The 21826-nt window shown below is 43.6% G+C and overlaps 1 long non-coding RNA gene across 5 annotated transcripts; it reads right to left on the reverse strand.

Moving 5' to 3' along the window:
* Positions 1-553: 553 nt before the first annotated feature.
* LOC123477957 (uncharacterized) lies at positions 554-19626 on the reverse strand. Of its 5 annotated transcripts, XR_008427600.1 has the most exons (7): positions 16637-19626; positions 15479-15606; positions 13955-14028; positions 13235-13393; positions 6994-7109; positions 5437-5528; positions 554-4809 (listed from the first exon to the last, which is right to left on the reverse strand). It is a non-coding gene; the product is annotated as an uncharacterized lncRNA (long non-coding RNA). The 5 variants fall into 5 exon arrangements; XR_006653027.2 differs by lacking the exon at positions 13235-13393; XR_006653028.2 differs by lacking the exon at positions 13235-13393 and having other exon boundaries at positions 5437-5531.
* Positions 19627-21826: the final 2200 nt, after the last annotated feature.

Consider the following 21826-nt stretch of genomic DNA (forward strand, 5'->3'; position numbering starts at 1 on the left):
TTCCCGAGTAAGTGGGCCTGTGCACACTCTAGGCCCCTGTGGGTCTCTCCAATGACCTCTCCTGTGAGGCTGGGAGTCTCTCCTGCTGCCACCCCAACCCCCAGGGGCGTTTTCAATCAGAGGTTTGAGGCTTTATTTCCCCCGAGCTGGAGGCGGTCTGCTTCGCTCCCCACTGTTTGTCCGGTTTATCTGTGAGCAAATGTGGGGCCACAGTGTCTGCTAGTGGTCGGACTGCTTGCCCCGTTCGTCTCACACTCCGCCAGTCTCGGTCCTGCCATGGCCACGTGAGTCCTCTCCGCCCCAGTGCCCGTCTCCGCCCCTCCTACCGGTCTGGATGAATGTTTATTTTTTATTTCCTTGTTGTCGGACTTCCTTGCCATTCGATTTTCTGTCAGTTCTGGTTGTGCGAGGAAGAACAGTGTGTCTACCTACACCGCCATCTTGGTTCCAGTGTATGCTTTATTTACAGAATGGTCAGTAAATATTTATTCAGTGTTTGAACTCGCGGTGAGCTTTTAATCTAGGATGGAAGAGAAGACATGTACATTTTATAAAAGGATAATATGTTGGGTAGTCTTGTTGTGCCACAAGAGGTGAACAGAGATTTATTGGAATTTTGAAGACAGAGAGAGATCCCAAATAACAGTCATTAATATTTTAGGGAAAAATTCTCTTTCTCCCTTTGCTTAGATAGCACACTTCAGTTTGTGTTCAGAAGCGATAATCAAGCCAAGTAAATCAATTGTTAAAAAAGTGTTCACAGAGTATAAATGTTGAATTTATTTAATGGCAGTGTTTCGTCAAACTATTTTTATTTAAAATATGAATGGTCTACATGAGTTTCTTACAGATAGTTTCTTATAGATAGTTGGGTCTTGCTTTTCTATTCCATTCAGCAAACACTATAATTTGAGTTAAGGTATTCATGTTTAACATTATCATTGATTTGGTTGTAGATAAGTAAATCATCCTGCTATTTTTTTTTTATTTGTCTCATAAGTTGTTTCTTTCTGATTTTTGCCCTTCTTATTTTGGAAGGCAGGAGTGATTCAGTATTTTACCTGAATATTCCAATGCCTGAAAATAGGTGCCTTATATATTTTGTTCAGTGTTATCATTATTTACAGAGAAGAACAACTGGAATACCAGCTACTCTATCAGGGCTTGAAGTAGAGATCTCTTACTGTTTAAAAGGAAAAAGTGATTGGCTATGTTGTGGAAGAAACTAGAAAGACTAATCCTGTTCGAATGGTATTTTAAATGGTTACAGTGAGGAGGGCTCGGAGACAGCAGAACGTGGGTGGGGCGCCCTTTATCACGTTCTGCAATGATTACTGGAGCCTTCTCCACCTGCCCAGCCTTCAACAGATGCCCTTCTGGGAGCTGTCATCTTTTCAGCATTTGACTAATGGCTCCTAGTCAGAAGCCACTATGTCAACAAGAAATTCCAGAGGATTAGAATTGATTAAACCTGACCACAAAAATTGATCTCCCACAGATTTATTGACATCTATTAATTTTACAAGGATGAAACATTCCAGGAGCTAGACCCTGTGCTAGGTGCTAAGAATATGAAGGTGAAGACGAGACAGCCCCTCAAAGGCCTCATGGCCAAAGAGAAATCAACAGACATGTAAAAAAAGGTTAATCACAGTCTGCAAAATCCTATAAGAAGGGGAGATTGGATGAAGTGCACCTAAATGTATCCAGTCAAGTTGGAAAACACTCAAGCTAGGCTTACTTATTAGCAATTCATCACACAGCAGGTGCATGCGTGTGTTGTGGACATTTGAGGGAGAGCAGAGCATCTGAGCACAGCTATGAGGCAGTGAAGGGAGAGTGTCTGCTCTGTGCTTGAAGTTAATAAGCAAGAGATGGTGGGAGAAGAGGCTTCTTTGCTTACCCAAGTGATGATAGATTTGACAGGAGAAGCTATTCTGTGTGTGCTAAGTGGCTGCCAGTTGTGGTCTTACACCTGTTGTAAACCTCAGCAAAGTATTGGTTCTTAATTCTTGTGGGCTGAGATTTCAGGATGGACTCTGAGATCTCTCTTGTCTTTTAAGACTTTTGTCAAGTTGCTTAAGTTCTGTAAAGTCTTCTCTTTTTTTTATCTTCCACGTCTCATCTCTCCGGAGTAATAATCATCTGCTTGTAGTACTGAAGGCTCTTCTTCCTTGTATGTTTGTATACAAATTATCAGAATCCTTCCAAGTTGGTTAATTTGGGTTTGGGGATAATAAAAGACAATTGCAGATTATTTTACAAGTTCTGTTTAGTGTTATCATCTTTGTGCTGTCTTTCTGATGAAGTAGTGAAGATTTACTCTAAGTTAAACAATAAAGCCACTCTGACCCCATGAGGTTGGAAGGACCAGGAAGGTGATCTGGTTTCTCCATCAACCCTCTGATAGATTTCTTTCTGCAACTCATTCCATCTCAGAAATATGTTTCTCATCCATTAAATTGATCTAACATACCAAATTAAGTTTAGCTTTTCTGTCTTAAAACCTGGCCTAGAATTCTGTGATGCTGGTATTTTTGGTTTCCGTGTACTTTCTTGAAGACTGAATGTCAAGTAAAAGTAAGCAGAGAAAGCAGGATGTCAGCATATAGGCGCCCTTACTCCAGGAGGAGGTATGTTCAAAGTGACCGTCTCAATTAGTGTTGTAGACTACAGAGATAGATTCCTCAGTCATAAAATAAAAAGTGAGAGCAACCATGTGAATATCTTGCCATTGTGGGTAGCAGATTATGGCTGATTGCAAACAGGGCATTTCTGGGGCCCCTTTGTTGACAGCCACATCATCCTTCTGCAAGAAGCACCTTTCACAGCAGGAAGAGGGAGCAGTTTGGAGGAAATCCTGAGCCTTCCATTGGGAGCTCTGTTATTATTGATTCTGGCTTTTAGGCAAATTCCAGTGGTATCTCAGGGTCCCCAAGTCTGAGAACAGGATTCCTGTAGGGATGCTAACTGCCCTTGGCTATGACACACCCTTTGGCACACTCTCTCAGCATCTGTCAGTTACAGTTTCAGTGTGGAAATCGATGATTTATCCTCCCCTGAAAATTAGTGGTGCTGTTGGTGGTGAGGCTGGTGGTCATGATGGTGGTGCAGGGGGTGGTGATGAGAGAGGCTCTGATGGGATAATTCCCTGCAACTTTAAGGACCTAGAGTGGGTTTGATGGGTGAGAAAGGGTGAGGAGGCCCTTAGCTTGCTTTTTGTTTTTTTTTTTTAACCTTTCCTTTCAGAATGATACATTTTTGAAGTCAGACAAAAATAGATGAAATACTGACACATTGTGGGAGAAATATACAAAGAGAAATGTTTCTTTGCACACAGTAAGTGATCAGTGTTTGTTATCTGTAATACAAGGATTTGAATATAAGGGAGCATGACCCTCTATAAAGTCAAAGACTGCTTTTCCCTCCCCAAATTTGGACCTTGTATGTGATACAACTCAGTGTAGCTAAAAGCGTAACTACACAGAAATGCCTTCTCTTGATGTGAACCACAAGGCATTGTACATAATGGGGGCTCCATCTGTAAAGTCAACTGACAAAAAGTTCAGGAGAGAAACATTGAACTCTTTACTGACTACTGAACAATGGAAGCAGCCTATGGAAAGGCAATATTGGATTACTGGAGGCTGGTTACCTGGGACTTTTAAAGATTTCTATGAATTATAGAAATCCATTTCAGGAATTTAACCCTAAATAGTATTTAAAAGGAAGAATCAAGTTCTTTTTATCTTTGAGACCCGCTATTGGGAAGTCAGTGAGAAAGACCAAATGACTAATTGCTAACTTGTGAGGATTTAAGTGACCTTAGTATCATTTAAACCTAAGGTTATAGAGTCTTAGAACTAGAAGAGAAAGTGGAGCCTATCGATTATTATTTTATACATTATAGCTTCTTGGAGGCATTGTGGGTAAGATAAGAAAATGAGGATTTGAAGAGAAACAAAAGTAGATCTTTCTTATTCCACTTCCTCAAGATGTTTCTAGACTTTCTCATGAGGCTCGTGGAGTATTGAGTCCATAAAATAGTAACTAGGGTTAGCTGTATCCTTTTAGACGTTCCAAAATTAATGTAGTATTAATCTTCCTTCTTCCAGTGGAAGAAGAAAAATAAGTAAGAGACTTAGAGGTCATCAAAAAACATAGAAGTATCCAATGAGTCTTCCTCCTCTTTTCCTTCTCAAGCCCCTCAATCTACTGTCATGTTGGAGCTAGGCTCGCAGGTTGGAGGGGCCCACAGCTGGAGGCTTCCTGGTCTTAACTAATGAACTTTTCCAACTTGCTCCATATTGCTGGCACCATTTTCTTTCCTCAACAAACAGACAGGAGTGGAGGGGCACACACCTACAAGAAGCAGAGTGTATGTAGATGGATGGTAAGAGAGGGGACAGGGTCTTCATATTATCATTATCCGTCCACGCCAATATTTGTAGAATCAGGACAACAGTACAATTTATCTGTGGTGAATCTAAAAACGTGTTGCTCCTTTGAAGTAAGGTTGAAAGAGACTCTGCCTGGGGTCCAACCATTCCATTTTTGATTCAGCCATTTTGAAAGATCTGTAAGGATAGGTTTTGCACACACACATGGAATCTGTCACTGATGTTCAGTATGTTCATCAATGTTATATATATGTGATATATTATATATGTAATATATGTGATATATATGTAATATATGTGATGTAGGTGATATATACACCATATGTAATATATATGTATCTTTGGTTCCAGCTTCACAGGTGGCCCTGTCTTTGATTCTTGAGGTGAGTCTTCTTTGGCTGTTCACTTGCTGGAAAAAAAATAAATTTCAGGACCATGTTCAATGAGAATAGGCTGATATGGGGAGGGTGTGGACAATACAGTCTGGAGGTTCGTGTATTTTTCTGGAGGGTTAGAAAGTGTGTTTGGAGAACACTGGTCTTTGCAATATTTTCCCATACAAGAGAAGGGCTTAAATTTTGATCTCGACCGTAATTACTGCCTTCAAAGGACTGCACAACTACCCTGGGATGTTGGTGACTCTGTGTGACTACATTTGGGAAAGGCCTGAATAGCACCTGGTGGGAAACTGGCACCTGGTGTGATGCTAGGGAAGCACCGTGTGGCCTCAGTGTGTGGCCTCCCCTGACTTCCCTTTGCTACCACATCTAGGCTGAGTTGGTGTCAGGCCTCATGCCAGAGGCCTGCTTCAGCCACAGGTATACCTGAGGAGGCCTTCAAGGAATTGCTTAGAGAAAGGTGCTTTTATTGGGGGTAGAATATTCTTGGCAGACACATCCAACAGTCTATTGGGAGAGACGATGGAGGGCTCTAAATATATCTCCATCATTCCTTCCACCCCACAGTCTTGTTTATGAGAGTTTGGGTCATAGGCGGCTTGGCCAAGAAGACACCTCATGGGTGGAGTGATACTTACCTAACCGCACCTGTGGTATGCTGAGACACCCTAGGGAGAATGTGTGTGGAGAGGGCAGGCGGAGAAACCACACCCTGAGTCGGCTTCCCTCCCTGCTGAGAGAAAATAAGGAAGGGCCTCTAGAAATCAGCCCTGTTTTCCCAGAGGTCTGCCACTACCATCTTTGAACTTAATAAAGAGGAATGACATGTGGGAATGTTGTCCCGGGGAGCTGGAACCTTTACTCTCCTCAGATATTTATCTGAACATAGCTCGAGTAATTCCGAACTCATGGGACCTTGAACATACTGGCATGTGGGACTTGGGCAATAAAGTGCTGGCTGTTTTTATGAGGATCCCATTAACTGCTCTGTCAATGAGAGAGGTTTCCCAAGGATTCTTTCCTTCTCTCTTTTTGATTCTCTTTTCAGAGAGGAATTGAGATAATTTGACAGAGGAACATTCATTTTTACATTTTGTCTCATGGAGGTGAGGCTAAGAGGTAACATTTGCAGCATATATGTTAAGTGCTAGATATATTGGTTCAGACTTTCAAAGCAATTTATTTTTTATCATTTTTATAAGGCAAGTGCTCCAATTCTCTCCATTTGACAGATGAGAAGATGGGGACTCGGAGAGGTTCAGAGAGTTGATCACAATCACCCAGTTAATAAAAGATTGTATTTGTCAAAGTAATCTTAGTTCTGCTGTGGTAATCAAGAACCATCAAAGCCCAACAAACTCCATGTTTAAAGAAAACAGAAGAAACAGACTTAAAGAAACAGAAGTTTATTCCTCATGTACACTATAGGGCCATCCAGTTACTCAAAGACCCAGACTAAGGGAAGCCTCCCCAACTTAAAATTTCAGTCTGGGACCATGGCAGTGAAGAGGCCACCGGAGCGGTTGTAGTCTGTAAATGACATCCTTCACTTTTGCTCACAGCTCATTGGTCAAAACTAGCCACGTGGCCCTGCCTAATGGCCAGCTGGTGAGCTGATAGCCCTCCCAACAGCTTGATGAAGAGGTGAACCAAAGCAGTTACCTAACAGAAGTTACTACCTCACAGGCAGACTTTGAACTCTTAACCACAGACGAGATTGGGTGCATACAGGGTGGTATGGCCATAGACTGAGCTCTTAACCACAGTTAGAACCTCCTCTCAGGGGTCCTTCTGGCCTCTATCAAGCTCCTGTGCTGTTCAAGACCAATACTCAATGCCTTGTGGCCCATGTTTAACCTTTGGGACTCATGTGATCAGCACCCACACAGCTGGGAGTCACTGAGTCACAGGCTGAGTCACTGCTTGCATCTTTTGTGCCTGGAAACGAGATTTGTAGGACAGAGTGTATCTGCCTCCTACACTTCTGGCAGGCTCCCATGGCTCTGTGCCTTCCTGCTGCAAAGCCTTATGGAGTATACTTTGACATCTAAGAGAAGCATTTAACAAATGTCTGCCTATAGCTGGCAGAGCTCAGCAGTCTCAGACGTGGAAGTCTCAGACATGAACATCTTGGTAGAAATCTCCATCAGGTTTCTGGATATGGGACTGGGGAAATGTGTTCATTAGCCACTTACCCTCCAGGTAGGATGCAGTTTCAATCAGCCCGGCAGTGAACAGCGAAAGAGGCTAAGTGGAGTCTGCATGTAGAAGCTGTTCGCAAATGCTGGTTTTGCATGGAACTCTCTTCCTTCTAGGACAAGTTGAGAGGATAAAAAAATGTCAAGATCATATCCATGGGAGACAAATAGTCAAACACAGAGAAAACAGAACTTTTTCCTGAAGCTTTTTTAAAAAAGCATACTTTCAAAAATTATCTTCTTGAGGAAGTAGTATAATTAGACAAACAAAACCAACTTTTTGTTCTTCAATCTTTTCATTTTTAAGTTGTAGTCTCCTCTTGGCTTTCTCTTTTCTTTCATAGATGTCAAGTCATTTTTGCAAACTTGGAGTAGAACAGAGCCAATGAACAGAGAATATAAAAGATACTGAAGAGAAATAAAACTGAAAAAACACAAAACTTATAACGTCAAAAATAATGTCTGTCTTAGAGATGGTTAAAAATAGACTGGACACTGTAGAAAATGGAATTAGTGAGGTAGAACAAACTCAACTCCCAGAATGCAGAAGAAAAGGTTAAAGAGAGTGAGAACAGTCAAAGGGGAAATGACTGATATGGAAGAGAACAAAGACCCGATAAAAGAATTATGGGCACTTTTTTGTAGAAGGAAATGAAAGATCTGCTCATTAATAATTATTGATATAAAAATCACATATCAAAATGCTACAAATTGTGCTTCTACAGCATTAAGCCCTAGTGAATAGATTTCAAAATTCTCAATTCAAATAAGAAATTAAGAATTTTTTAGAATAATTATGATAAAAACTAAAAAAATTACTAAAATATGTAAAATAAGATTTGGATAGATATTCTCAGTCAGAAGATCAGATGATATAAAGGTATATGTCCTTCTTATATTATGATTTAAATAATTTTAATAAAAATCCTAATAGTATGGACTCAAGGGGCCCTTGAAAAAGTAAATCTAACATTTATTTGGAAACAGAAATGATGTAAGTAGCCAAGACATTTTTAAAAGAGCTATTATAATAGATTGTAATCAAAACAGCATGGCGGTGGTAGAACCAATAGGCAAAGAATGTACAGAGAAGATGTCCTAGCATTATTTAATGATTCTTTCTCCTCTAATTTTGAATGCCAAATTTAATCACAAACTCACTCTTCTATATATACCCAGTCTATTTTTGGGATAAGTGGCAACTATTTGAAATAAAGTTGGCATCATTTCCCCAAGCATACACCACAATATGAAGGCCAAAAAAGGACTGAATAGTCAAATGCACAGATAGAAGCCAAAATAAAATATAGATGGGTGTATCTCTGACCTTGAGCTTGGTTTCGTTTGTCTATGTGTAATGAGATGGGGGAAATTTTATTCACCACAGCTCCACTTGTGAACGGAACTCATTCGTTGGAGAATGTTCATGAGATAGAAAGGGAGGGGCTAGAGGGGGCTGAGTGATGAACATTGCTCTGTGGGAGACAAAAAGCATTTTCTTGACATTCTCACAAGTAAGAGAGAAGGAGAAAAAAAGAAGCAAAAAGAAGTAAAATAAAGGAAGACTTCATGGTGTGTGTGGAGGGAAGAGGAAGGAGAATCTGGAAAAATCAGATGCTGAACTGTCATGTTGAAAATAAATTCTAAATTTCTCTTAAAAAAAAAAAAGATGTTGAACTGTTACTCTCTACCAGATGGGAGTTCGGGCGTGTTTTCAGTGTCTCCAGAGGTCAGGAGATGACTATCGGGTAACTGGCTCCCATGAGGACAAAAACAATAAAGAAAATTTCAAAGAGGAGCAACTAGTGGATTTCCCAACATAAGATTAATTTTGTGTTTTAAATATCAGGAGTCTGCAAACTATAACCCATGGGCCAAATCTGGCCACACCCATTAGTTTATGAATGACCTGATTTCTGGCTGCTCTGTCACGTTGAGTCCATGCGATACAGCAAAGACAGCCCACTAAGTCTTAAACATTTACTATCTGGCCCTTCAATGAAAGCCCCTGCTAACCCCAGCTACACATAAAACCATCGTAATTAAAGGCAAACAGCAAACTCGGAACAAAATAGAACACGTGACCCACATACACCAAAGCAAAGAATAATACCCTAAGTATACGAACGGCCTTCCAAATTTATTGAGAAACTCCCAGTTGGCCATAGGCAGAGGATATCAATAGATAGTACACTAAGGACAAATACAAATGGATCAATGTGTGAATAAATGGAAGTTCGGCCTCAAGAGTGGAGAACTGAAGAACAGCCACAGAATGAACCACAAACATGTAACAGTGTTTGGAGAAAGGATGTCACAATATGGCGGCGACTTGTAGTGTTGGCTGGGGGTCTGCTCTAAAGCAGTTTGACAATATACATGAGTACCTTCACAAAAACAAGGTGACACCCTTTGATCCAGAAATTCCACTTCTGAGAAGCTATCTTGAGAAATTATTTGCAGATACAATTATGTAAAGGTTAAGAATATACCCTGAAGTAATAATATCTCTGACTCTACCTCTTGCTAGCTGAGATGATTTTGTGTGAGTCACCAAACCTCACTAAGCCTCATTTTCCTCTTCTGTAAAATGGGAATGAAAAACAGCATCCAATCATAGGGCTGTTGTGAAGATTCAATGTACCAGTACGTGCACATTTTTATGTAGAAGACCTGTTAGATAGTAGCAACATGTATTAAATCCCAACTACTTCTTATAAGTGAAATAACAGGGAAATAGTTAAGTAAATACTGGCATATCCTTATAAAGGAATATTTCAGTCATTAAATTGATGAGTTTATGGCATAGCAGTGGTATAGAAATATTCACTGTCAAAATAAGATCACAAAACCAAATATGCAATATTATTTCAATGACATTGAAGTTAGAAAATCCATAAGTGCATATATAAAATGACTGGGAAAATATATCAGATATTAAGGATGGACTCAGAGGCAGGAATAAGGATGTCATTATTATTTTAAAAAAATGATTATATATTATTTTTCATAATTAACCAACAAACTGAGCATTTTCAAATATAAATTAGAATAAGTAGGGAATAAATGGAAATTACATATGTTGAGGCAAGAAAAAAATCCAAACATATGTTGACCCGTTTAACTAGGAAAGAGTTGGTGAGAAAAGCCAGGTCAGGGGAAAATAGTCTCTTGTCTCATTTCAGGCCAGTCTCCTATGGGTAAGGCCCAGAGAAGGAGTGGAAAACATGGGGCGTGAGGGTCTGTGTCAATCATAATTTTCTCATGTTACAAACTTCTCATCCTCTGTTTCCAAAACCAGGGATCCCCAGGCTACTCTCATCTTTACCTCCACCGGAGTCCTATCATTCCTCCAGGGCCATTCCAGGCAAATTGTCCAGTTTCCTCCTGTGTTCCCTTCACCCAAGCACACCTGAGTCTCATGCACTCGCCACTTGGGCTCACCAACCTCCCCGTTGTCCATCATTAGGACACTTCCTTGATCTAGGCATCCCAGGTTGCCTTAACAAATCAACTTGGAATGAGGCTCCAGTCCACAAAATAACCCCCTTATGGTCTCCCCATGGATCGCTGCTAAAATGTGATTGTAAATGATTCTACTTACATGGAATTACCTGAACATAGAATTGTAGCTCAGTTCACAATTACTAGAAGTCCAGTTGAAATCCTTCAATTTCTAATTAATCTTCTAAACCTGGCCTACAAGGCCTTAGTGATCCGGCCCTTGCTGACCTTTTTGGGCTTCATCTGGCCTTCCAAGCACAGCAGGACTGTGCACTGTTGTTACTTCTACTTGAAATGCTCATTTCCTTCCCTCTAATCTCACATGGCAGCTCCTGTCCAAAGTTCCTTCCCAATTATCCTCTATCACCTTTTCTCTTCCCAAGGGCACTCACTATGTTAGTAATACTGTGGTTGTTTCCATGCTGATTTCCTGTCTTCTCCCATTAGAATGTAAGGTACTTGAGAAAGAGGCTCCGGCTGTCTTTTGTCCTGTGCCCAAGGAGCCAGCCCAGTGTAGTACTGAAAGTTTCACTGACTGATTGCCTAATAGGCATGGTAACACCTGGCACTGAAAAGTAAAACATCTTTAATAGCACACCAAAAATATTTTTGTAGGTACTGCTGCAATGCCACTGATGGCTTGGGATGAAAAAGCATCACCATAATATTGAAAAAGGGAGGAATGGGAACTAGAGTCCTGAAAACTCGAACAGACCATAGAGTTCATTTGAAGCTGCCTGTGCCATTTTGCATGGCTGGTTGAGCAGAGCCAGACCATGAACCAGAATCATGGCAGATCTTGCCTGAAGAACCCACTCCAGCTCCAGGGCCTTCAGGAAGTCCTTCCCTTTCACTCCTTTTCCTACCACTGGTTCTGGGAGAGCTCCAAGCATTCATCGTTTGCTGGGTGGAAAGAAGTCTACCAATGCTTTTCCTGCTCTGCAGATGTAGGCACCAGTAAGTCATTTCTGCTGCCGGTAAGAAGGTTTACTGGACAAGTGAACACAGCAGTAGGGAGTGCCAGCTCAGGGCCTGGCCTGAGGATTTGGCTTTCTGCCTTCTAAAAATTGGTTTCAACTAAGCCAAGAAACCAGTTATCAGATGGGAATCGCATTCCGTCATCCCAGCTTTGTGTCACCAGAGGCCTAGAGGTAAAAGTCTTTGGGACATATTTCCGTGATTAAACCATCATGGTGTCCTTCTGACACATAAGTGTGGAAGGAAGGAATGCATCATGGGAACCCAGTGAATGAATCTGTTTAGAGCATGACATTGGACCTGAACACTTGTAACACCTCAGTAAACAAACGTTTTCAATAAAGAGCATCCCAATGCCGTCCATGTGACTTGGAGGGCAGAGTCTGAAGAAACCATGATGAGCAGCTTTATTTGTAAGCCAAGACTGGACCCAGTTTGTGTCACTGCTGCTGGGGACAGAATAAAAACAAGGGGCCTTGAGAAGATTAGAAGGAAATATGGGCCAATGGAGACTGTAGAATCTCTAACCCTCACTGTAGATTTTTAAAACATGATAGTTTCTGCTATTTTGAGAACTATTTAACTATGGTCATTTCTGAAACCAAAAGGCTAGGCCCCAGTGAGACCAATATGGATACCATAGCTAAATCTGATGTAGACAAGAAGGGGTGAAACAAGGAAATTAATATTTATTGATTGACTGCACTGTGCTAGTCATTTTTATATTATTGACTCATTTAATCTTCCAAACCACACAATGATGCTGCCATTATTATCTCCCCTTTTCAGAGAAGGAAGATGGGGCTCAGGAAACCCACAACCAGGAAGATGTGGAGAAGGGAAGTGGATCAGGGCTTTGAACTCCTTTCTTATGTTATGCTGAGAATGAGGACAACCCCAACTTCAGATGCTAACCAGTTTAATTATGTTATAAAATTGAATATTTCCTCAAAAGGATTAAAAGCAGGGAGGCATTCTTGGCTTTACAGCTAATCTGCCCAGCACCAGTGCCCTTCCATGGTTCTGACTCCGAGGCTCTGCTTGCATGGCCTTCCAAAGAGAGAACCTGGAGTTTTCTGCACCTCCATGCCCACCTTGGCTGGGCCTCTTCCTGTGAGTTTCACAGATGGGACCAAGGTCACTGGCAGCCTCTACATGACTATCAGAATCAGCATCACACCAGGATGACCTCTGCCCACAGAGAGGTGGAGATCTCTCGGCGCGAAGAGTTTGTGCAGGTCCAACCAAAGTGTCCTGTTTGATGTCTATAGCCCTGATCTCCTTTTGAGCCCTGGATTTTGTGTGTAGTTTTACTAGTGGTGACTTGTTGAAACTGAATTTTGCCAATAGATGGGAGCCATGAGGTCACCTGCACAACACAGCCATCACCCTGTCTACTGCTCCACAGCTGGGCTCTGGAGCTGGCCTCAGTGGGCAGCCACAGTTAAAAAAGATGGAGGGAAGCAGAGAGGGACCAGATTCACTGATGTTGGTGTGGACACAGCAAAGGGAGACCTTGTAAGTGCCCTGAAGGAATTAGCTAGGCAGAGAAATCCTTGAAGCTCTCATAGCCATTTTCTTTGTTTCATGATTCACGTGTCCAGCCCAATAACCCATAGATATGCTTGGCCTTTGACCACTGGGAACTTAACCAGGGTGATCTAGACGAAGGTTATCAATCTGTGTTAGTTCTGAATGGTTCCTATAACAAATTGTCATAAAATTACTGGCTTACAACACCAATTTATTATCTCACAGTTCTAGAGGTCAGAGGTCTGAAATGGGTCTCACTGGGCTGACATCAAGGTGTCGACAGGCCTAGGTTTCTTCTGGAGGCTCTGGGGGAGAATCCACTTCATTGCCTCTTCCAAATTAGAAGTTGCTCGTGTTCCTCGGCTCCTGGCCCCTTCTCCATCTTTAAAGCCAACAATGACAGGCTGAGTCTTTCTCATGACTTCAAACCCAAGCGACATAAAGGTATGGACTAACTAGGATTCTGTTTTAAGTTTTATCTCTACCTGTTAGGAACTGAAGGTTTGTCCTCTGTCCTGCCCCCCCCCCCCCCCACCCAGCCCCTGCAATTCATATGTTGTAATTCTAACCCCTAATATGATGGTATTAAGAGGTTGGGTCTTTCGGAGGTCATGCAGTCATGAGGGTGGAGGCCTTGGGAATAGGGTGAAGCCTGTCTAAGAAGAGAAATGAGAGAATAGAGTGACCTCTCCTTCACTGTTCTTGTCCATGTGAAGGTACGACAAGACAGCCACCTATAAACCTGGAGGAGCTCTCACCAGACATTGTATCTGGTGGCACCCTGATCTTGGACTTACCAGCCTTCAGAACTGTGAGAAATAATGCATGTTATTTAAGTCACCCAGTCTATAATAATTTGTAGTCAGCCCAAACTAAGACATTCTTTAAAGTATTAATTGAGAAAAAGGAAAAAATTAAGCATTACTGAGAAAGCTCTGTATACCTGGTTTGGTGTGGATGCTGGAGTCCTCAGATAGCAACTCTAAGTCCTGGGTCAGGTTCTTTTCCTGCCAATAACTAAATATTTGGCAATAAAAACAGTCAAGTTACTTAACTGCATGCACAGTTTGTTAATCTTCACAATGGACATGGTTCCCCTGGTTCTACCTTCTAGGACCATTACAAGGGTAAATGAGATCATGAAAAAGTATTTTGAAAAGAATGATGTTAGTTAATCATGCAGTTTCTGTGACCTCACCAAGGCAGGTGGAAGAGAGGTCCATGCCTGCTCCCGCCCTACACAACACCCACCCATGGCTTGGCCCATTCCTCTACCAAGCCAATGGGTTGCTCTCTTGTTGCATTTTTTTTTCATTATATTTGATTCAACTTAATACTTAATATACAGCAACACCTCATAACTAGGATGATATCATTTGGCTCATTGTGGGCACTCGATGAATATTTAATGAATGATAAAGGAGCAAAAGAAAGGAAAAAAAGAGAGAGGGAGGAATAAGAAAGTCTGGCAAGTGGTAGAGCCCCTTCTCCCAGCCTTGAGCAGAGGAGACTCCATTTTCACTTTCTTGGGGAGATTTCTTTAAATTTACCTCCAATATAGGCCCTTCTTATCAGAGAGAAGGGGACAGTCTTAGAACCATGTGCACCCTCACATATGGCCCATGAGGATCGGAGGGCCACTGTCATGCCTAGTCTCACGTGGTCCAGAGGAAAACACCACACCCTGTATACCCTTTGTCCCTGGGGCAACTCTGTTAAAAGAGCCCTGGTCTCTGGGGAATTTGCTAATCAGTGGACCTCCATTCATCAATATTTCAAGGTCCCTCACTGAAGGTCTGTCTGTCATGCATGCAGTACTACCCAGCAGGTAGTAGGCCCTGAAAAGAACATGTGACATTTGAATGAATGAGTCCAGGAATAACGTGTTGCTGGACAAAACACACATGCAAAAGCCAGGAAAACGTGAGAACAGATTTAAATTGTACGGCGCGATAATTTTGGATGGAGATGGATGGCTGTAGTCCTTCTAGCCACTCATCAATGTTACGCGAGGTTCTGTTATAGCCCTGCCCTCCTGGCCTGGCCACCAAGGCTGGAAGGGGAGCCTGATTGGTGTCCATGGGAAGCAGCTGACCCTGAAGGTTAGACCCATGTGGGTCATGGGCTGCCACAGCCCGTCCCCTTCTACAACCTTTGGAGAATCCTAAAACGAGCGTCAGCGCCCCTGACAACTGCCTTTCCCTTCTCCCTCCTCCTGGCCTCTTGCTGGGGCCAGGCAGCCCTCTGCTCCTGGCTCAGGAGAAAGGAACCTCCCCTGAGTCAGGCCTGAGTGAGTATCTGTTGCTTCATTCCAGCCCCCAAGGGCTTGGACAGCCAACCCGCTTTGTCCACAGGAAACTGTAGGGCTTGGGCCAGAGCAATGCAGCAGTTTGATGTGAATAAGCAAGAAAAAAAAGTTTCTTCACTTTTTTTTTAAGATTAGATTTAATTAAAAACAACCACTCACCCCCAATTCTCTTTTCTTTTGGGCAGCATGAGGATCCAGCAACCGCCTCTGAGTCAGAGGAGGGAGCAAAGGCTGGCACCCCAAATCCAGAAGGGGTGGCCAAAGCCCAAGGGCTCAGGACCATAGATCTGTAAAGAGATGTGGGGCTCAGAGCAGCCAGCATACTCAGACTTCCTGTATCCACCATCTGAGTGAAAGGGAACAGAGAGCTGGGCCAAGCCTGGACATGGGGAGAGCTGGGGAGCAGAGGAGGGAGCCACAAGGCTCCTCTGCCCCAGCAGACACCCACCAGCTGAGCGAGGGTGCTTCCCTTCCAAACATTGCAAAGAGTCTCCAAGGAGGAAAAGGCTCTTGCAGACGCGCCAGGAAGGCAGCATTTGAAGCTGCTGCTGGCACCGGGCATGGCGCGGGCTGGGGCTGGGGCTGTCTGCTCTCCCTCCCTATGGCTCACTGGGAACCCCATGCCACTCTGACATCATGGATGAAAATCAGGTCTGGCTTTCAAACGTTGGGGCTGCCCCTCCCAGCTCAGCATGGCCAGCTGGACCCTCCCAAAACGGGATCTCTTTTGTCAGCTGCCTTTTATAGAACTATAAAACCAAAAGTTCAAGTAAGAAGCCTTAGACCAGTCATCAAAAAAAGGCAGGCTTTGCCTCCTGGGCTCTTCCAGCCTTTTTCCCTACTGCAGCGGCTTCCACCGCCCGGCAGAGCTACAAGGCTGCTGGCTTCCATCCCTCAGCCTCATAAAGATCCTACAACCCCAAAGGCACATTAACCTTCCCAGCAGGGGGCTCTGGACATGTGCTCTGGAATTAGGGGAAAGGGAAGGGAAGAGGGGTGGTTATGCTGCCACTACTTGGGGGAAAGAAAGATACCTCTGTAATGCAGTAGAATAGAATACACAGAATTGGAAAATGTAAAAGAAGCAACAGAGGACCACAGTCAAGAATGGGGCACTATAGTTTCTAAATTAATAATGACTGCAGAGAAAAGCTAAAGGATGAAGCCAGTTATTTTTAACTTAAACAAAAAACTGGACCAAGATCAAATGACAAAGGTGTTGGTGATTCTCGGGAGAATGAGACTACTCCTAGGGTTTAGAAGCCCTGTTTATATTCTAGGCACATGAGAAGAATGACCAAAACCTATGGAACTCACCCAAAGGTCCAAGACGGTGGCTGGGTCAGCACAGCTGCACCTGTGGGACCATCTTGTCCGTGGCCTTACCTTTTAAGCATGTCATCTACCTGCAGCTTAGAGGATTAATATGAAGTGGACGGAAAGGTGTTATCAAAACCATGCTTTGCTCAACTGAGATCACTGATGTTGACCTGATAAGAGATTCTTTTCAAAGTGTACTACTTGAGACCTTTCTTCTCTTGGCCTTGAGATATGAGCGTGTACCTTGAACATTAACATTCCTGTGGGTCGCTCAGATTATATCGGGCTGTTATATAACTGGCATTGTAAGATTGGGAAGGATGTTAAAGATAATACCTAGGTCAAAGTCTTTAATTTATGAATGAGGTTGAAGGAGGTTAAATAACTTATGCTTTGTATACACCTACATTTATTCATCAAAGGTTATTATTACTATTGCTCATTTTGTTCTTGCTGTTCTTATTATTTAACACCTACACACACTAAGCATCATTCTGCATACTGGCGAGTCATTGGTGGACAAGAGGGGGACAACATGCTTAGTTTGTGAAGCTTGTAGACTAGTTGGAGAAACTCACATTAAACAAAGTGAACAAATACGAAAGTGGTACCTTCTCAGACAATGATGACAAAAACATTAGCTATGATGTCCAGGGGCGGCCTCTCCAAGCAGGTGACCTCTGAGATGATCTGAGCTCTCTGTCACGAGACAGATGCAGCCACAACATGCTCTGGGAGGAGAGTTTTCAAGGCAATGGGATGGCAAGGGTGGAGTGATCTAGGTATTCTTTTGAGGCAGAGATAGAACAGAGTAGCTGAAGTGCAGTGCGCAGAGTGATCCGGGAGCAGAGCAGCATAGAATCCACGGCCCACAGCCACCCTTCTCACGGCTGCCTGTAAGGAAGGCCCAGAAAGCTTGGTGTAACCCTGGAATAACTATGCTCGTCATGAGACCTTCACTCCCCTGTTGTAACTGATCTTGTTCTACAAACTCTCAGAGACCAAGCCCAAGGAGAAGGCTGGTTCCCCACCCACGATGCCATCAAGACTCCTTCCCTCCTGCGCTCTGCTGCAGTTTTCCCATCAAAAGTCCGAGCAAGAACACCCGCTGTCACTCAGACGGTCCAGTCTCTCATAGTTGGATTGCTTTCCAAAAATGCATATGGTGAAGTCCTAACCTCAGTACCTCAGAATGTGACTTTTTTTTGGAAATAGCATGTTTGTAGATTTAATCTAGTTTCAGATGAGGTCATGAAGGTGGGCGCTAATCCAGTATGATTGGTGTCCTTATAAAAAGTAGACATTTGAACACAGAGAAAGTCCTTCAAAATCTTTCCACTGTTACCTGTAACTCAGAGTCTGTAGTTACCAAAATGCCCCCCCAGTCTTCCCCTTTTATAGGAATGTTCTCTTTGAAGGCCTGCTGTAGCTGAAGCCAGCCTTCCCTCTAGGTTGTGGTTTCCCTTTCAGCAGTCGCTAGCAGTGGCTCTTCTTATCTTCCCATGGACACAGGGTCTAGAGAAGGGTTGTGTGTCTTACTCGCTCCACATTCTGTCCTCGAGGCCTTTTCTCCACCCTCTGTCCTCTCCCACCCCAGCTTCTTCAATGCCCATAGCTTTGACTTCCTTCCCAACCTCATTTTTAATGATCCTGCTCTCCAACCACTATGTGCCATCTTTCAGATAATATGCTCTACTACCTGACCTCAGCAATTCTTTGGTTCTTACCAAGACCTTTAATCCATTGACTCTTCCATTGGCTCCATTCCTTCAACCCTTCATGCCCTTCATTCTCCTCTTTCCATCACTACAGTCACTGCCTTGTATGAACCCTTAGCTTCCATTTCTCCCTCCAGCCTACTGACTCAGAAATTTCCTACCCTGCTTCAACCCAGCTCTCCACGAACTCTGAACCTGCACCAGAATATTTGAATACAACCAGAGGAAAACATAAAGCAGAACTGGCTGGTCACATGTTAATTTCTGACCACAAACCTCACTAGGGACCTCAGCACTGGTTGGCAAACCTACCATCTCCCCCAGGTCAAGTCACAATCCTGTTCTCCAAGGCCATTATTTCACACCTCTCCTCTCCTTACATCCGCCCCCTCACTCTCAGTTGATGACCTCATCTTTTATTCACTTGGAAAACAGAAGCAGGCAGAAGAGAACTCTCTCATCCACCTAAAATGAGTCACCTACCACCTCCTTCAGTGCCCATATATCCTGCCTTCCCTGTGGACTGTAGCCTGTTCCCATCTGAGACCTACTCCATTGCACTGTATCTGTAGCCCATCCTGAACTGCCTACTTAAAGACTCCATCGCACAGTCATCTCTCCTCTCATTTTTCTCTCGCGGGTCTCATTCTCCTCAGCCTATAGGTGCACAGGAATATCTCCCCTTTCTTGTGGGCTTCTTCATTTTCTTTTTGCCATATGACAAAACTCCTTGACCCTGTGACCTGTTTTCTGCCCCTACTTCTTCACCTTCACCTTAAGAGCTCTCTTCAATCCTTCCCTCCCAGGCTTTTGTCCCTATTTTTCTGTTCTTGTCTCAGTCATTGGCCAGATATAAAGACCAAATTCTCAGTCCTCACTTGGAGATTAGAGAAACAACTGGAATAGCGAATCTCTCTTCACTTGGCTTTTTGTACATGATAGTCTCCTGGTTGTCCTGCTACCTCAATGGATTCTCTTTTGCAATCCCCTTTATCCCTCCTTTCCTCCCCATCCTCTAAATAGCCTTCTGCTCCAGGGAGTAGCTCTTGGTCCTCTTCTCTTCCATGTCTATACTATCTAGCTGTTATATTCTAGCAGATATCAAGCAAGATCATGTCTTTAAATATCTATATGTGTTCATGACTCATGAATTTTTATCTTCAGACCCAATCGCTCCCGTGGATTCCAGACATGTATATCCACATGCCCACCAGACCTCTCCACCCTGATATCTGATAGATATGTTAATAACATGCCAAAAATGGAAATCTTGATCCTCTCCTACCCTCTCCTCCCAAAATAGGCTCCTCCCTCAGGTTGCCTCATCCCAGTAAATGGTGTCACCATTCTCCAGCTGTTCGGGTCCCAGATAAAGCAGTCATCCTTATAACCTTCCTTCCCATTTTCCTGCACAAACAAACCCATCAGTTAGCACGTCTGCTTGCAGTGTGTGTCAATGGAAGGCACCAAGCCATGCTACAAAGAAAAATAAGCAGGGTGTAGAGGTAGAATGTACCAGAAAGGAAGGAAGGTTGGAGGTATTATTTGTGAATCATGGTCAGGGATGGACTCTTTGAGAAAGTAACATTAAAGCAAAGACTTTCCTGAAATAAGGAAAGGCACAAACTCCAGCCAGATCTGGGGAGAAAGCATTACAGCCGAGGGAAGAACAAACGTGAAGATCAGGAGGTGGTCAGGAAAGAGGCATGTCTGGGGAGGAACGGTGAGTTCTTAGTGCCTGGCGCAGACTGGTGAGTGCTGACCGTGGACAGAGGCCAGATGACGATGGATCTTTTCATCCCACTGTCCCCCACTCCCCTCTTGGTACCTTCGTGTCTTACCTGTCCCAAGGAAACAACAAGGGCCCTTGACTAATACCTTTGTACGTGAATGGCAAGACATGGATAATGTAATCCTCAGTGTACCGTGCATTTTATGTGTGACATTGAGAATAACCCCCCATTCAGAAGAAGAAAAAGGTGGAGAAAAAGAGACCAGAAAATAGTTATTTAAGAATGTCACTAAATATCTGAATATCTAGACTTTTCCCAAGGACAGCCACCGGTAGATACAGAGTATCAAAAATAGCAATACAGACACTGCATACACCGCTGAGCACGAACTCAGTGCACAAGGGAAAACCCTAGGGGCAGCCTGTGTCCCAGAGTCGTTCCGCTCCACCTGCCCCACGCCCGTCCGGACTGCCATCCCCTCGCTGGGAACACGCTGTGCTGGGTCGGGCTGCGGAGCTTCTCGGAGCAGTAATAAAGTGCACGCTTATAATGTTGGGCTGAGTGACAAGAACAACATGAAATAACACTCTACCCACCCACTGAGAAAACCAAGTGTGTCACACTCCTCTGTGTCAGGGTTTTAAAAATATCTCCACTGACGGTCCAAGTCTCAGGTTGGGTTGGAGGGGTGTTTAATGCCTCACTGTGCCAGGTGGAAAATGTTTTCATCAGAGCCCCAAGGACCTGGGTGATGGACGTCTGCTGGTTTGCGTGTGCATGCCCATGTGTTGAACAGAAATGGGGGTGGGTGGCTATTTCTTTGCTCATTTTCCCCCTTTTTCTTTCTTTTTTAATTACATGTTCCTGACAAAGAGGTGTGGTCCCTGGCACTGCCACCCAGACTCTCCTCCACCTCTAACCACACGGGGAGAAGAATACAGAGGACTTCTCAGCACTCGGCATGATTCTCGGCATCAACGGGAACATAAATCCAAGGGCCAGCAAAGAGCAAAGGCTTCTTGAGAACAAGGGGTTTAGAAGCCCAGTGAATGTCTGGAGAGAGAGAGAGAGACAGGCTCTGCCCAAGGGTTTACATCTTGGTTTACTCCTGCCTTGCTTCCTTGCTGAAGAAGAGCACAGCCCAGGCTAAGTCTGCTGGAATTTTGTCACTGAGTAGGGGGTTTCAAACAGCAGGATGGGCCGTTTAACCCCTTCTGCTTTGTTCTCATCTACTTTGGACCCTCTGGTGCATATCAGCAGGGCAGCTCCGGCAAGTTGTTTAACCTTCAAGCCTGTGTCCTGACTGTAAAAGGGGGTAATAGTGGTACCTAGGGCTTTAAGGTTGTAGTGATGAGAAAATGATGTGTCTCAGGCAAGCACTTCCTACAGGACCTGGCACACAGCAAGCACTCAAAAATGTTAGCTGTGTTTGTGGCGCCAGAGCCTTACAGGGGATAAAGACGTGAAAATAAAATCTTTCAGTTGAAAATGACAAAGGAAAAATATGTGAGACCCATATGCCTTGGTTCCCACCTGCACTATGACCCCATCTTTGTTCCCTTGGACATTGGCTCACTCTCTCCCCACTGACCTCCTGGAATTTCTTCATTCTCATCAAGCATCCAGGCCTTCACCTTTGCTATTCGTTCCGCCTGAAACATCCTACTCCCAGACAGCCTCAGGACTTGCCACTTCCTTCCTTCCGTTCCGATAATTAATTTATTACAGAGAGATCT

This window comes from Desmodus rotundus, chromosome 9 (assembly GCF_022682495.2).
Source record: "Desmodus rotundus isolate HL8 chromosome 9, HLdesRot8A.1, whole genome shotgun sequence".
Lineage (NCBI taxonomy): Eukaryota > Metazoa > Chordata > Mammalia > Chiroptera > Phyllostomidae > Desmodus > Desmodus rotundus.